Consider the following 13,593-nt stretch of genomic DNA (forward strand, 5'->3'; position numbering starts at 1 on the left):
AGCTAACGACATTTCTATCCTGTCTTCCTCTGACAAGCCAGGGGTGTCAGAAACCAAATTAGCAATCGTTTGCGCAGCTGTCCTAACACAAGCTGCTTGTAACAAAGTCAAACGAGTCCCCTTAAAGGGCGAAGCTGCCATTAAGGCCGTAACACGATTTTTAAAGAAGATAAATGGCATATTATTACCATCGTAACCAATCAACCCAGGTAGCAATAGTCGGCGTGCAGCTGGCGTAATCAGGGCGGCGAGCGCTCACATTGGCGACATCGAAAATCGTTAGCTGTAGGACAGCGCCTCACTGGCGAATATCGTCATGATTTTTTTTCTTTAAAGTCATGACGATGTTCGCCAGTCAGGCGCTGTCCTACAGCTAACGATTTTCGATGTCGCCAATGTGAGCGTTTTCTGCTAGCTCTGCGCCGTCGACTTTCGAGCGAGAGACGCGCTTTCGATTTTCGCTCGCTTTCCGCTGGCAACGCGCAGTCGAGTTTCGTCAGATGGTGTTGGTTTCCTACGAAAGGCCGAGCTTCGGGCTTGATTAGAAAAATTTCGTCATCATACCGTTTAGTTGCGCTTGATTGAAGTCACGTGCCATTTCAAACACGCGGTTGATTTGATTTGAAGAGACTGTTTGTCTGATTAATTGTCTTTTGCGCTTGCTCAGTTATTGGGTAGACTGCTGTACAATAAAGCTTACTTTGCACTTAGTTTGCTGTACCTGGTTACGCCTACAGCATGTAAGAAAGTGTCGAAAGAGGGAACTGTGTCCTAGTTTATTGTGTTTTAACCTTAATTACATGAAGATTTAAGCAAGCTAACAAACGCTCTCTTTTTGATCTGGAAGAAAAGTTAGAAGCAGATGCGGATGTTTTGGCAGCTATTGTAAGTCACTGTACTCATTTGTTATACACTTTTCTGCCACAAGCTACATGTGCGGTAGGTCATGTCGGAATAGGTACATGCAATCACATTCCGGCATGGCTACACCAGTCTTATGTCATGCAACAACCGATCAGTTAAATTCTAACATGACGTGTTGACAAAATATTTGTTATTGCACCTATAAAGTAACTGTTGTCATATTAGTTACATGTTTGTTTTCGCTTTGCAGGTGGTAACTACAGTAAATCATACTCAAATAAGATTAGAACCTCCCACACAGCAAAACCCGTCATTTTTACATTGATGTGACGTCTGCGGACATTGAACCAATGTAAAAATGACAGATTTTGCTGTCTGGGCTTTTAATTATTCAACTGCTCAGTTTCAATTTTTAAAACTGGTTTGTTTTGCTCTAAACGCTTCCACATACATTTTGTGTGCAGAAATACTTTAGTTTGTAAAATAGAATCATGTTTATTAAACCAATTTATGATGATTTTTAAAGAATAACCTAACGATTAACCAATATATAGAACGTGTGGTTGTTTGGTTTGAGTTCACGATCTAGACTTCGCTTGTTACCTTGTTCAGTTCTAAACTGACTATTGAGTAACGCGGGGATGTTCATTTAACAGCGATGGAAAATAACGGTTGGAGGAAATGATTGTACGGAAACTGTGTGGAGAGTTATGCGACTTTTAATGAATGACGATCTGGCCGCTCAGTTTACGGTAATTGAAGTGGAAAAAACGAAAAAACTGCCTTTCTTGATCTGAAAATAAAAAGTGTTATTTGGTAAGTTTGTATTTATATAATTGTATATTTAAGTAGTTTTACGAGCTACCGTCAGTAATAAGTGCTGCAATGCTATTGCTAACACCATGCGTACTACAGTCTACAATACGATGGTGGAAAATGCCAGGCTTCTTTGTTTTAATGAATGGAAGTTAAATATAAATCAAATCAACTGAGGATTGACAAATTGGAAGATTTATCAAGGAATGGAATTTTTTTCTGTAATATAAACGTTAAAATGCCTTCCCAATAGCCTTCCCAATATCACATGCGTGGTTGTTGTTGCAGGATAAAACACGGGTTTCAGCAGCACCTTATCACAAAAGATGTTTCAATAATGCTGAGTATTATCACTGATGAATTATATTAAACCCTCTCCCCCACCGATGTGACGCTAACGTAACGCTTTACATACCACCCCCCGTCGCAAGCGTTACGTAATATTTGAACGTTTCCTAATTACAATTTTTTTTATTACCAACCGTCTTGCTACGTCATAGGGGGGTTTATACAGTACATTTAATTGTAATGAACCCCGCTTATGTCCTCATGCAGGTTAAGGACACTTGCCATCGGTTCGATCCCTAATAATGAGTTAGTAGTGTAATTAAGTTGTTGTTGTGAGCGAAATTGTTTTCACAGAGAGCTCATATTGTATTATTACAGATGTGATTCGAAGGCAAGCCAAGGCGACGGACAAAGTTTTCAAATCTGCAGTGAAGCGGTACTTGAAGGCGGCTGGTGACAGAAATGAAAAAAAAAAAAGAACCGGGCAAACAAAACTTCCGGCGCAGATAAAAATTCGGACGATACATGAACGCTATCTGTTTTTTGATTGTCTGTTGACCTTTTAGTGTTCTCTTTTAACATCTTGCTGCGAATTATTATTTTTGCGTGCCTCTTTATTCGGTTTGCTTCCTTCGTACAAAAGTTGTATTTGGGAAAATCTTATCCCGACAAGCTATTGCCAAACACTGTTGTGCCGTCCATTCACTAATATTAATTCTTGTGGTGAAGTCGAGTTTAATGTTATTAATCATTTAATTAATATCTTTAATGTTGTTATTCAAACGTGTTTTCGGAGGGGTGTTTTGCCGCCAGTCCTAATCCCTAACATTACCCCGAACCAAAGCTCTTTGGCGTCAAAACAACCTGTTCCCATTTTTTTTATATTTACCTAATGGATGTCGAAACGCAATAATCACTCATGATTGTTGGTATACTGCATGTATCCTACGTGGATGTTTGAATTTTGTGCTATCTGGTTTTGAAGGTTGCCAGCATGACAGCCACAACAGATGTGCAAACGAAAATGCGTTATGGTCGTCGTTCAGGTGGCCCTTCCCTATAATTGTGGTTGCCGTGCTGGCAACCTTCAAAGCCAGATAGCACAAAAAACTCATTAATTTGAATTTCTCTGCTGGCTACGTAATAATCTTTATTACATCATAGAGTACAGTGGAAGCAATAGTAGTGTTCTTGATGTTGCTGTGTATTTTCTTCCAGTGCTGTGATTTTGACGTATTGCAATGCCTATCATATAATTATGCTTATATTATTATGATACTGTCGTATGTAGTACACAATTGGTTTCTAACCGGGAGTAAATTTTACTTACCCCTACCCTAGGCCTAAGGTAAATCTTGCAAGCAAACATTTCAATCAAACTCATTATAATTCAAAGAAAATGAAGGGGTGTACCTGAAGAGATCGGAAGATCGAAACACTGGCCTTTGTCCGTAGTTACTTTTCGTAATGTCTTTTTAGACATTCTTTTTGGGTCAATAATACTTTTAAAGAAATAAAAAAGAGTCAAAAGGCATGTAAATTTCACTCTGTGTGGAGCTACATGTACTTGAGAGGTTAACTGTTATTTTTTTATTCACTTGTAAACACATTATAGTTTGGAAAACCAAGAAAGTTTTTTTTAATAGAATTTTTTGATTAAAAATTATTGTTTCGCGAAAACTGTCAAAATTCACTTAACAGCTGCTGGGCTTTTACAAATAATCTCATGTTTATAGTCTTTACCTTTGCTCTCACATGGCTTGGACTTGTAAATTGTTCTGTTATTTGTATTACAAATGATCAGAAAAACCGCCATTCATTATTACTGAAACATTTTTTAGCATTGTATTACGAAAATGGAGCTGTGGTAAGACAGTGTATTAAAAATCTTCATTGTTTTTGTTATTTTACATTCTTGAATTGCGTCTCGCTTTTACCACAAAAAGACAATTAATACACGAAATGCTTCAAAAAGTTTTAGTGTTTTGTTTTGATAATTTCGCAAACAACAGCTGCTGCTGGTGGCCGAAAAAAAAGGGCTTCAGCAGGGCGACATTCGTCAGTCCAGCGACAGCGCGCGCAGCCGCAAAAACGTGCCAGTAAGTTTAGCGAAATTCGTCGGCGTACAGACAGCGCGTCGTTAACTAACTTGAGCGACTTTCGCGATCGAGGCGCTTACGCACAGCCGACTTTATTGTCGAATTTCGCCAGCGTTACGCCGGCTATGCGATGAGCAGATCGGTGGCGGCTGGCTGGCGATTATCGCTGGCGCGTCGCCAATAACTTCGCTGGCGTGGAGCTGGCTAGACGCCAATCTTTGCTACTTGGGAAGGCCGCCTTATCGAAAAACGTCCTACTATTTTGGTACCGTATTCAAAAAAGCAATCCTGCTGTTGAGAACTCGATTTAGCGGGAGAAGACAAGCTATATCTGTTACGGCCAATCTCTGTACAAATCAAACGTCATATAAAACCGTTCAAGTCTACTGAATATTACGTCATGGAGATTCCTAAAGCATGTGCCAAAATTGCACCAGCGTTCATAAGAATTAAGTCAAACCTGTTTGGGCCTGTTTGGGCCTGTTTAAACATGAAACTTGGATTACTAGCTTGGACACCTGTTTTGAATTGCGTGACAATTGATTTCATTTATTGCGTCACAGTACTGCATACGTGAATTTGAGATATTGATATCTATTCTGGTCATTCGTAAAATGATTGTTTGAAAGTTGGCCGCACATTTAACTGTTGGCTTAGTGCTTGCTAGCTGGACAAAAGTTCCGTCTTTTATCCAATTAATCTGTATTGTAGTGACAGTTTTTAGAGGTGTAGGCGTTACACCTATTTTCGATAGCCTCGGGCTAATTTTACTGGAATACACTGTTTGAATAGACGTTTCGAAAGTGTGTTTATTTTTGGGTCATTGCATGCAGACGAACGGATTTGGGAATCTTACGTTACAATTTTCCCACGAAGAGATTATGGTTTACCGCTGTGACCAATATCCCTTAAGGGGCTGAGTGGGCTCAGTCACATGCACAGCCCGATCACGATCCTCACACACGTTAAAATCAGGAGACGCGATACGCCTCTCACAACCACCCAAATTACGTGTAGCTGGGCGATCCACAACTAGCGGCGCAGAAAACTTTGAAGGGGGCAAAGCATTACTGCTAATGGCGGCCCCGTGACCTGTACGCTCTGGGGGAGGAGTTCGGTTGTAATTCGCAGACCTTGGCTCTACAGCATTCGGAAGACCCTTAGCCGCGGCCCCGAGACCTCCTGAAACAGCTGGAAAACGTGTGGATTGGTGGCCGGTCGATTGGTCGAAAGACATTTGGTCGACAGTCAATTGGTCGACAGACATTTGGTCGACAGGACGTTTGGTCGACAGACAATTGGTCGACAGACATTTGGTCGACAGGACATTTGGTCGACAAGACATTTGGTCGACAAGACATTTGGTCGACAGACATTTGGTCGACAAGACATTTGGTCGACAGACATTTGGTCGACAAGACATTTGGTCGACAGGACATTTGGGTTAGAGTTAGGGTTCGGGTTAAGGTTAGGGTTGGAGTTAGGTTAGGATTAGGGTTAGGTTAGGGTTAGTTAACCCTAAAATGAATCGTTCTGTCGACCAAATGTCCTGTCGACCAAATGTCTGTCGACCAAATGTCCTGTCGACCAAATGTCTGTCGACCAAACGTCCTGTCGACCAAATGTCTGTCGACCAAATGTCCTGTCGACCAAATGTCTTGTCGACCAAATGTCTGTCGACCAAACGTCCTGTCGACCAAATGTCTGTCGACCAAATGACTGTCGACCAAATGTCTTTCGACCAATTGACCGGGTACCTGTGGATTGCCCTGGTCCACTCACAGGTTGAACGGGCGTTTGGAAGAGGTTATGTAAATTAAACTGCGATTGATGTTCATTTCTGGAATGCCTAGAAGAGCTCTTCCTAGAGCTACGCCGGGAGCCCGCCTCTGATCGATATTCAGCTAAAACTACCTCTTTACGTTGTTCAGCCCTCAACTGAGCGTCTTTGAGTGCGAACTCAGCAGCTCTAGCTTCGGCTCTCGCGGCGGCCTCAGCTGCTCTCGCTTCGGCCTCAGCTCTCGCGGCAGCCTCGGCTCGAATGGCCTCAGCAGCTCTCGCTTCGGCCTCAGCTCTCGCGGCAGCCTCAGCTCGTATGGCCTCAGCTCTCGCGATGGCCTCAGCAGCTCTTGCTTCGGCCTCAGCTTGGATCTGGAGCTCCTCTCGTCTTAGCTGTAGGTTAATTTGTGCAACTATCCGAGACGAACTCTTAGACATCCTAGTGCTTACATTTGAGGCGCTATCCTCAGGATGTATGTCAGCATCCAACATATCTGAGAACTCACTTTCTTTTTGTTCAAAGTTATTTTTTAACGAGTTAAATTCGGGATCTACCCTATCATGAAGTTCTGCCAAGATTGCAGAGTTAAAGATTGTAGTCAAAAGAGCATGGAAATGCCGTAATTCCTCTTCTAAAGTAGATAAGTTAGATCGAAAAATTAACAGTTCCTGCTTATCACTCAAAGAACCTAGGGCTACAGAAAGTTCCCCAATTTGAGTCAAAATATCCCGTCTAAGATGCCGGGCCTCTCGAACTGACTTAGCCTCATCGTTATTGGGTCCCTCCCCAGAATGGCCTGCCCGACCGCAAAGAACATCATCAGGCTTAAACTCAGTCGAGTCTACGGCGGTCGAGTCCTTGTCGCCACCGAGTGTAGACATATTAAATGTTGGGGCTAAATTAACAATTAAAAAAATGAAGTTACACAAACACACAAAATTATTAAGCTACAGTAGTTATAAAAAACTTAACTGCAAAGACCGTAAAAATACAAAAAAGAATTTAAATGCACGATACCGTAGCTGTACGGGTATGAAGTCCTAAAGTCCACAAAACTTGCTTGGATTCTTCCACTTGAATCTACAAGCACAGATGGATTGTCTTTTAATCTTCTTTCTTGCCAATGAATGTCAAAGTTATTTTTCTTCTGTACCAAACTGAGAAGAATTGTCTTTACTTTTCTTTGCTTCTGTAAGAGTGTAGACTACCAACCAACAAATCTTCTTTTATTATTTCTTGTACTTCTAAGTAGTTCTTCTGCACTAGCTGACAACAAACACGTCGTTTATTTTTATGCCTTCAAGTGCTTCTTGGCCTACCAGCTAACAAATCGTTTTTTTATTTTTCTTGCTTTAATTTCTTCTTGACCTACCAACTGACAAGAACTCGTCTTTTATTTTTTATGGTCACAGCGGTAAACCATAATCTCTTCGTGGGAAAATTGTAACGTAAGATTCCCAAATCCGTTCGTCTGCATGCAATGACCCAAAAATAAACACACTTTCGAAACGTCTATTCAAAAGTGTATTCCAGTAAAATTAGCCCGCGGCTATCGAAATGACTGGTGCAACGCCGTACACCTAAAAACTGTCACTACAATACAGATTACTTGGATAAAAGACGGAGAATTTGTCCAGCTAGCAAGCACCAAATAAACCAGTTAAATGTGCGACCGACTTCCAACAAACAACTTCGAGAATGAATCAGAAAAATTTGTGATAACTCAAAGGCACGAGAGCAGTTCGTGACGCAATATTTCATGTCCAAACAGGTCTCAAACTGAAACAGGTTTAAACCGGTCTGACACGAGTCTTACGGACGATGGTGCAATTTTGGCTCATGTTTTAGGAATTTCCATGACGTAATATTCAGTAGACCCGAACGGTTTCTACATGACGTTTGACCAGGCGAACAACCGTCTGTAACAATAATATAAAATGATTTTGTTCGCATTTGGAAAGGCAGTCAGACCAACTCAAACTGAGCTCAGTGAAGAAAACGTATGTAACAAGTTGGACGCCTGTTGTAATGTGAAAATCCGTACCCTTTGTTTCGTTATTCTACAATGTTTAAATTCATTTGCCATAACTACAATGTTTAAATTCATTTTGCCATAACCTACAATATTATATGAACACCTTCTGATAACTTAAAATTATAATTCGAGTACCGGTAATAATCGTGTGGAAATTAGTTAATGGAGTCAGATAGCCAAACTAGGTAAATTAGATAGATAGAACTTTCATCAAGCAGTTAGACAGCCCATGGCCACCTAAAGATACGGCCAGATTTGTCACATTTTGCAGAAATTTCCAGGTTTTTCTAACTTTGGGCGAACGTTTAAATCAATTTTTCTAAAAATTAGATTTTTACGCTTTCTTTACTCTTTTCCCCAGATGACACAATAGGTTTTAACATCCTCACATGTTCAAAAACAAAGAAAATTTGATTTTGTAGATTTTAGTCAGACTGTTAATTTTTCAATAACAGTCTGATTTTGCGTTTTTCAACTTACTTTTTCTCATTTGCTACTGCTTCCCAAAGGCAACAAAAAAGTTTAATGTCATTAAGAAACTGCAAAAAGTAAAAACATCTCAAAAAATGTCAGTCAAGCACTAGCAGTAGCTGTAATCAAAATTTGCAAAATGTGACAAATCAGGCCGCATCTCCAAGTGGCCATGGACAGCCTTAATATAAATTCAACTTATAAACAAACATTAGACCTTAAACAATAACACAAGCCAACACACTTTTTGTGTCAGCATAGTAAATGTCATTCTAGAGCAGGGGTCACCAACCTTTTTTGCATGCGGGCCACTTTGGCACTAAGGAAAGCTGTGGCGGGCCGCACTAATAAAATGTTAGGTAGGTTGACTCTTATGCTAGAAAAGAACGCATTTCGTACCCAGATTGGCTTCCTTGCCTTCCCGTCCGCTTAATCTAAACCTCCAATAGGCCTACCAGGTGTAAACCTGGATACGACAAACAAAAAAATCAGCATATTCATCGCCAAGCAAGAGTGGAGTTGTCACTTCGCTTCACAAAAGATATTAACAATTTCAGTAAACAAGGAAATGTTTGACACATCGCAATACAGGCAACAATAGTGACCTGCAAACATATCAGCGAAAAATGGGCTCCAATAACAGGGAAAAAGAAACTAGGCACCATGAAACAAACGCTTGTCGAAATCACCGAAAAATCGTAATTCTTGAACAGTCTTCCCTCTAAAAAAGCAACGAGCTGGTTTTCATCCTTTTTGTGAGAGTCTATAAAACCGTCTTTCTTTGATTATTGTCAACTGTCACTTGCGGTGCTTATCAGCGTGTCAAGAATTGTTGATTAACAACATTTTGCAGGACTTGCTTCGGCAGTAGGCCTACATGCTTCGGCAATACTAAAATTGGAACGATACAGAGAAGATTAGCATGGCCCCTGCGCAAGGATGACACGCAAAATCGTGAAGCGTTCCATATTTCTTTAAAAAAAAAACAATTTGCAGTAGCCTACTAAGCTAAATATTTTCATAATACAATCAGAAAAAGTCCTTAAATTTATATATAATATTTTGCCAATTTATTATAGATTGAGTTGCCACACCGACCTAATTTTCCAACAAAAACTTGCATAAAGAGAACACTGCTCGTGAAACACAATAACGGTGAAACGCATGACATTTACAAACATAAAATAAGCAACCCTATGCTCACAGACAATTTTGAAATTCGAAAACAGACGTTTTAATCAACCACTGGGACAGTGTGGCTGGACATCGCATTGGAATAACTTTAAGCAACCCCCACCTAGAACTATAATCTGCTTGGTCGGTCGGTGGGATCGTATGCAAAGCGAAAATATGCTTCCCGGAAAGTATTTTTGCCTTCGTGCTCATTAACTCCTCAAGAAAAGTATTTTTGGTTATACTTGTACGCTGATACCTTCCGCGGGCCGCAGCGATACAGCGTGGCGGGCCGCATGCGGCCCGCGGGCCGCCATTTGGTGACCCCTGTTCTAGAGTATACAGTATTTTGGGTGCTGAATTCAAAAATCACATCAGATTTTTTGTATCACATCAGGATTTTATGATATCTGAATGCTGTTTTGGTAAACATGGGTAAAATTGACTCCTGATCTATATTGGTAGACTATGGCGTTTCATGGAATTTGAACTCTTTTTTGTCAACAAGGTCTGTGATAAAGTCTAAATTCATCACGATAAAGTCAAAAGTCTATACAAGAGATACAAACATAATATTATTGAAAACTTGAAACCAATTCTTCAAAGTTTATCTGCTAACACTAAACGTTCAACGTCATTTTTTTTTACAAGAGTAGGCTATACATTGTTACTTTTTTCGTGTTGAGAAGTAGGTTTGGTGGCTGTGCAAATCTCCAATGCATATTTTAAACCTTTTGGTTTTGCCATTTTTTCCTTTTGTTGGTACTACAGTTGTGTGTTTGTAATGTCATTCGCTATATGTTTGCGCCAACAAAGAAAAATGAAATTGAAGAAATTAAATAGAATAGACACTTAAAAATAGGTTCAATTCTACAGAAAAAAGGAAATCCACATGCACATTTGGGAAACGTTACTCTGGACGAACTTTCGCTTGCATGATTTTTGTGAATGTTGTGAGTGGATTTAGGATTTTCATTGATCTATCGTCTTAGGTTTTCCACACAATCTTTACATGCAGCATGTGTGGAGCCCATGATTTGTCCTGATCACCCAGGCGAATTTTAAAGTATGTAAGATATGCTTGTTTCACAAAACTTGTTATGGTTTGCCTTTGGTTAGGAACAGTAGCCTATAACTGCCACATATGTAACAAAGAACATCAGGGTCATTTTCACACTTTTTTGAAGAAGTTATTCTACTACGTATTCACACCACAAACAGAATTAACACCTTGCTAATATGAAAAAATCTGAATACATGAAAATTCAAATAAGAATGGGTCATAGACAAGTTTCACATAAGCTTAAATCTCTACCTTCAGCGAAAAAGATAAAACCGATGTTAGATATCAAAAAGTAGAATGGTACTAAGCATTCAGGCGAAAGTGAATGTAACCCTGCCTGTAAGGGGTGGTTTATGGACAGTTCTCAGAAGGTACGTAAGTTGGATGGTCTACCATAGACAGATGGTCCACTAGCCAGATGGTCTAGGTGACTCTTTTGACCAGTGGACCTTCTAGCTAGGGGGCTTCTGACTAGTGTACCTCCTGAAGGTAGGTCGGTCACTCCAATGGTCATGGTGTCATCATACATCTCCAAATGTTACAAAATAAAATCATTTCCATGAATATGACAAATTTTAAAACACTATTGGCTCATAAGGTCTTTATAAAACGGTAACAGTACGAGAAAATTCGGCCAAAAAGCCAATATTATGAAAAAAATAATCATGCAAAAATCTCAAAAACCTGATGTGATGGGTAAAATCTGATGTGGTTTTTGAAATCAGCAGCCTCAATATACCCCCAAATCACATCTTACATTGCAGACACAAAATTTTTTATCTTTTTTGTTGGCCTGTGTAATAGACCTAAAATGACTATAGGCCTAACCACATTTTCCAAATGCGAACAAATCATTTTATATTATCAGTTCCCTTTTTCTTATTCACTTCGGGAAGCAGATTACATGGAAAATTACAGAAACACTAGGAATTAAATTTAGGTTAAACTAGTTCACTATAGTAAAAGGCAGGAAAATTTACATGATGAAATAATGGATCGCTACACCAACAACTAGCGAATCCTTTGCAACACACGGTAGCATAAATTTCGTTTGCCAATTGAGCTGGTGAAGTGGAGTTGTTGGAGCGTTCCGTCCCTAGAAGAATAAAATCTTTTTCTTTTTAATTCATAGTTCCTATTACCAACCAAAGCTTGCGAGTAGCCTGGCCTACTCTTCCTAGTTTTCTCTAACTTTGATAACATTTTCCTTTAATTTCATTGAATTCATAAATTGATTGTTCATTGAACAGTTCTTTATCGCTGTGTGAATACGTTAGTCTAATGAATCTCGTTTTGGACTACAATTTTTGTGGAGAGGTGACTTTCGTCAACCATAGACAGATAAAACCAAGCAACCGCATGGCATTTAACATAATACATTAAAGTGGACATCAACTACGAAAGTTTTCGGCCATACACAATATGTTAGCCCTTCTCAAGTAACAAAAATAACTGATTTTACATCTACATTGAAATTAATAACTGATCTGCACAAATGAATTCAAAAACGAAATGCATAAGAAAGAAACGGACCATTCCCTTTCTCGATGTCGAAATTAAAATTAATAGCAACAAATTTGACACTTGGGTTTGGCGAAGAACAACAACAAACAAACAAACAACCAATACCAATCTCCTTCTCCTTTTGATCGATTTCGAGTAATGGGTAGTACCAAATTTAAGTCATAAGTAAAGTAGACAACCGGAAACAGACATTGCCGTCGGCTGCAGCGTGGGTCAGGTGTACGTCGGAAGGCGTACACCGATGCATAGCGCTCAAGTCCGCTTTCCCGCAATGCAGGATAAAGATAAAACAAACAAACAAAACAATGCAGTATGTCCTTCTACCTACAAATCTGGATTAACTAAATGCCTGCTCAAGCGAGCACAAGATATTTACTTTAATTTTGATAGTTTTAATAATGAAGTCAATCGATCGCTTTCTTATTTTAACGCAAACAACTACCCCACATGGCTTTTCAATAAGGTGCTCAGGGGGTTTTTGGATTCACGTTCTATACACACTCTCTAGTGGACGAACGTGAATTAAAATACTTTCTAACATTTCCCTTCATTGGTAAAGCATCGAAACGTTTTGTTAGTAATATGTCAAGTTTTATTAAAATGAAGTTCAACGTGGATATTATTCCTGTGGACAAAACATTTGAAGTTGGTTATTATTTTCAACTTAAATCTAGGAATACCTCCTGCTAGTGTTCAAATGTCATGTACAAGTTCACTTATTGTTCGCATGACGTGAACTCTACAATTTTACATACATTGGTGTGTCCACACGGCATTTGGCCACGAGAGTGAGGGAGCACTAGATGTAACTACTTTGAACAGAAAAAGTGCCATTAAAGATCATATACTCGATTGCCAAACATGTTCAAACAACAAACCATCCTTGGAGTCTTGTAGAGTTGTGCGTAAATGTTTCACCGAATTTGATACTAAAATCCACGAGGCTTTGCTCATAAAATCCTGCAATCCTCGCCTCAATACGCAATTGTTTTCGGCAGGCGCTTCCTATCTGCTAAACGTCTTTTCTTAATCCGTCATATGAAGCGCTTTTTGCCTCGCGTAATTAACCGTCACGTGATGTGCCTTTCTCCTCTGCTTTGCCGTTTCATTCTTATGCATTTCGTTGTTCAATTCATTGTTTAGATCAGTTATTTATTTTCAATGTAGATGTAAAATTAGTTACTTTTGTTACTTGAGAAAGGCTAACATGTGTATGGCCGAAAACGTTCATAGTTTATAGCTTATGTTCACTTTAATGTATTATATTAAATGCTGTGTGGTTGCTTGGTTTTATCTGTCTCAGTCTATCGTTTTGGACTGTAATCCACAAAACGCAGAGAAGCATAAATTCAAAACTGCTCAAGTACGCTGCTTGAATAATGAGTAGGGCCATTTTTTTATGATAAACAGATAAAACCAAGCAACCACACGGCGTTTAACATCATACAATTAGAGTGAACATAAAACTATAAACTACGAA

At 39.4% G+C, this 13,593-nt stretch overlaps 1 non-coding gene across 1 annotated transcript; it reads left to right on the forward strand.

Moving 5' to 3' along the window:
* The first annotated feature begins 9,224 nt into the window (after positions 1 to 9,224).
* LOC145783719 (U6 spliceosomal RNA) lies at positions 9,225 to 9,327 on the forward strand. The gene has a single exon (XR_014290940.1). It is a non-coding gene; the product is annotated as a U6 spliceosomal RNA (small nuclear RNA).
* Positions 9,328 to 13,593: the final 4,266 nt, after the last annotated feature.

Source organism: Aplidium turbinatum, chromosome 14 (assembly GCF_918807975.1).
Source record: "Aplidium turbinatum chromosome 14, kaAplTurb1.1, whole genome shotgun sequence".
NCBI lineage: Eukaryota > Metazoa > Chordata > Ascidiacea > Aplousobranchia > Polyclinidae > Aplidium > Aplidium turbinatum.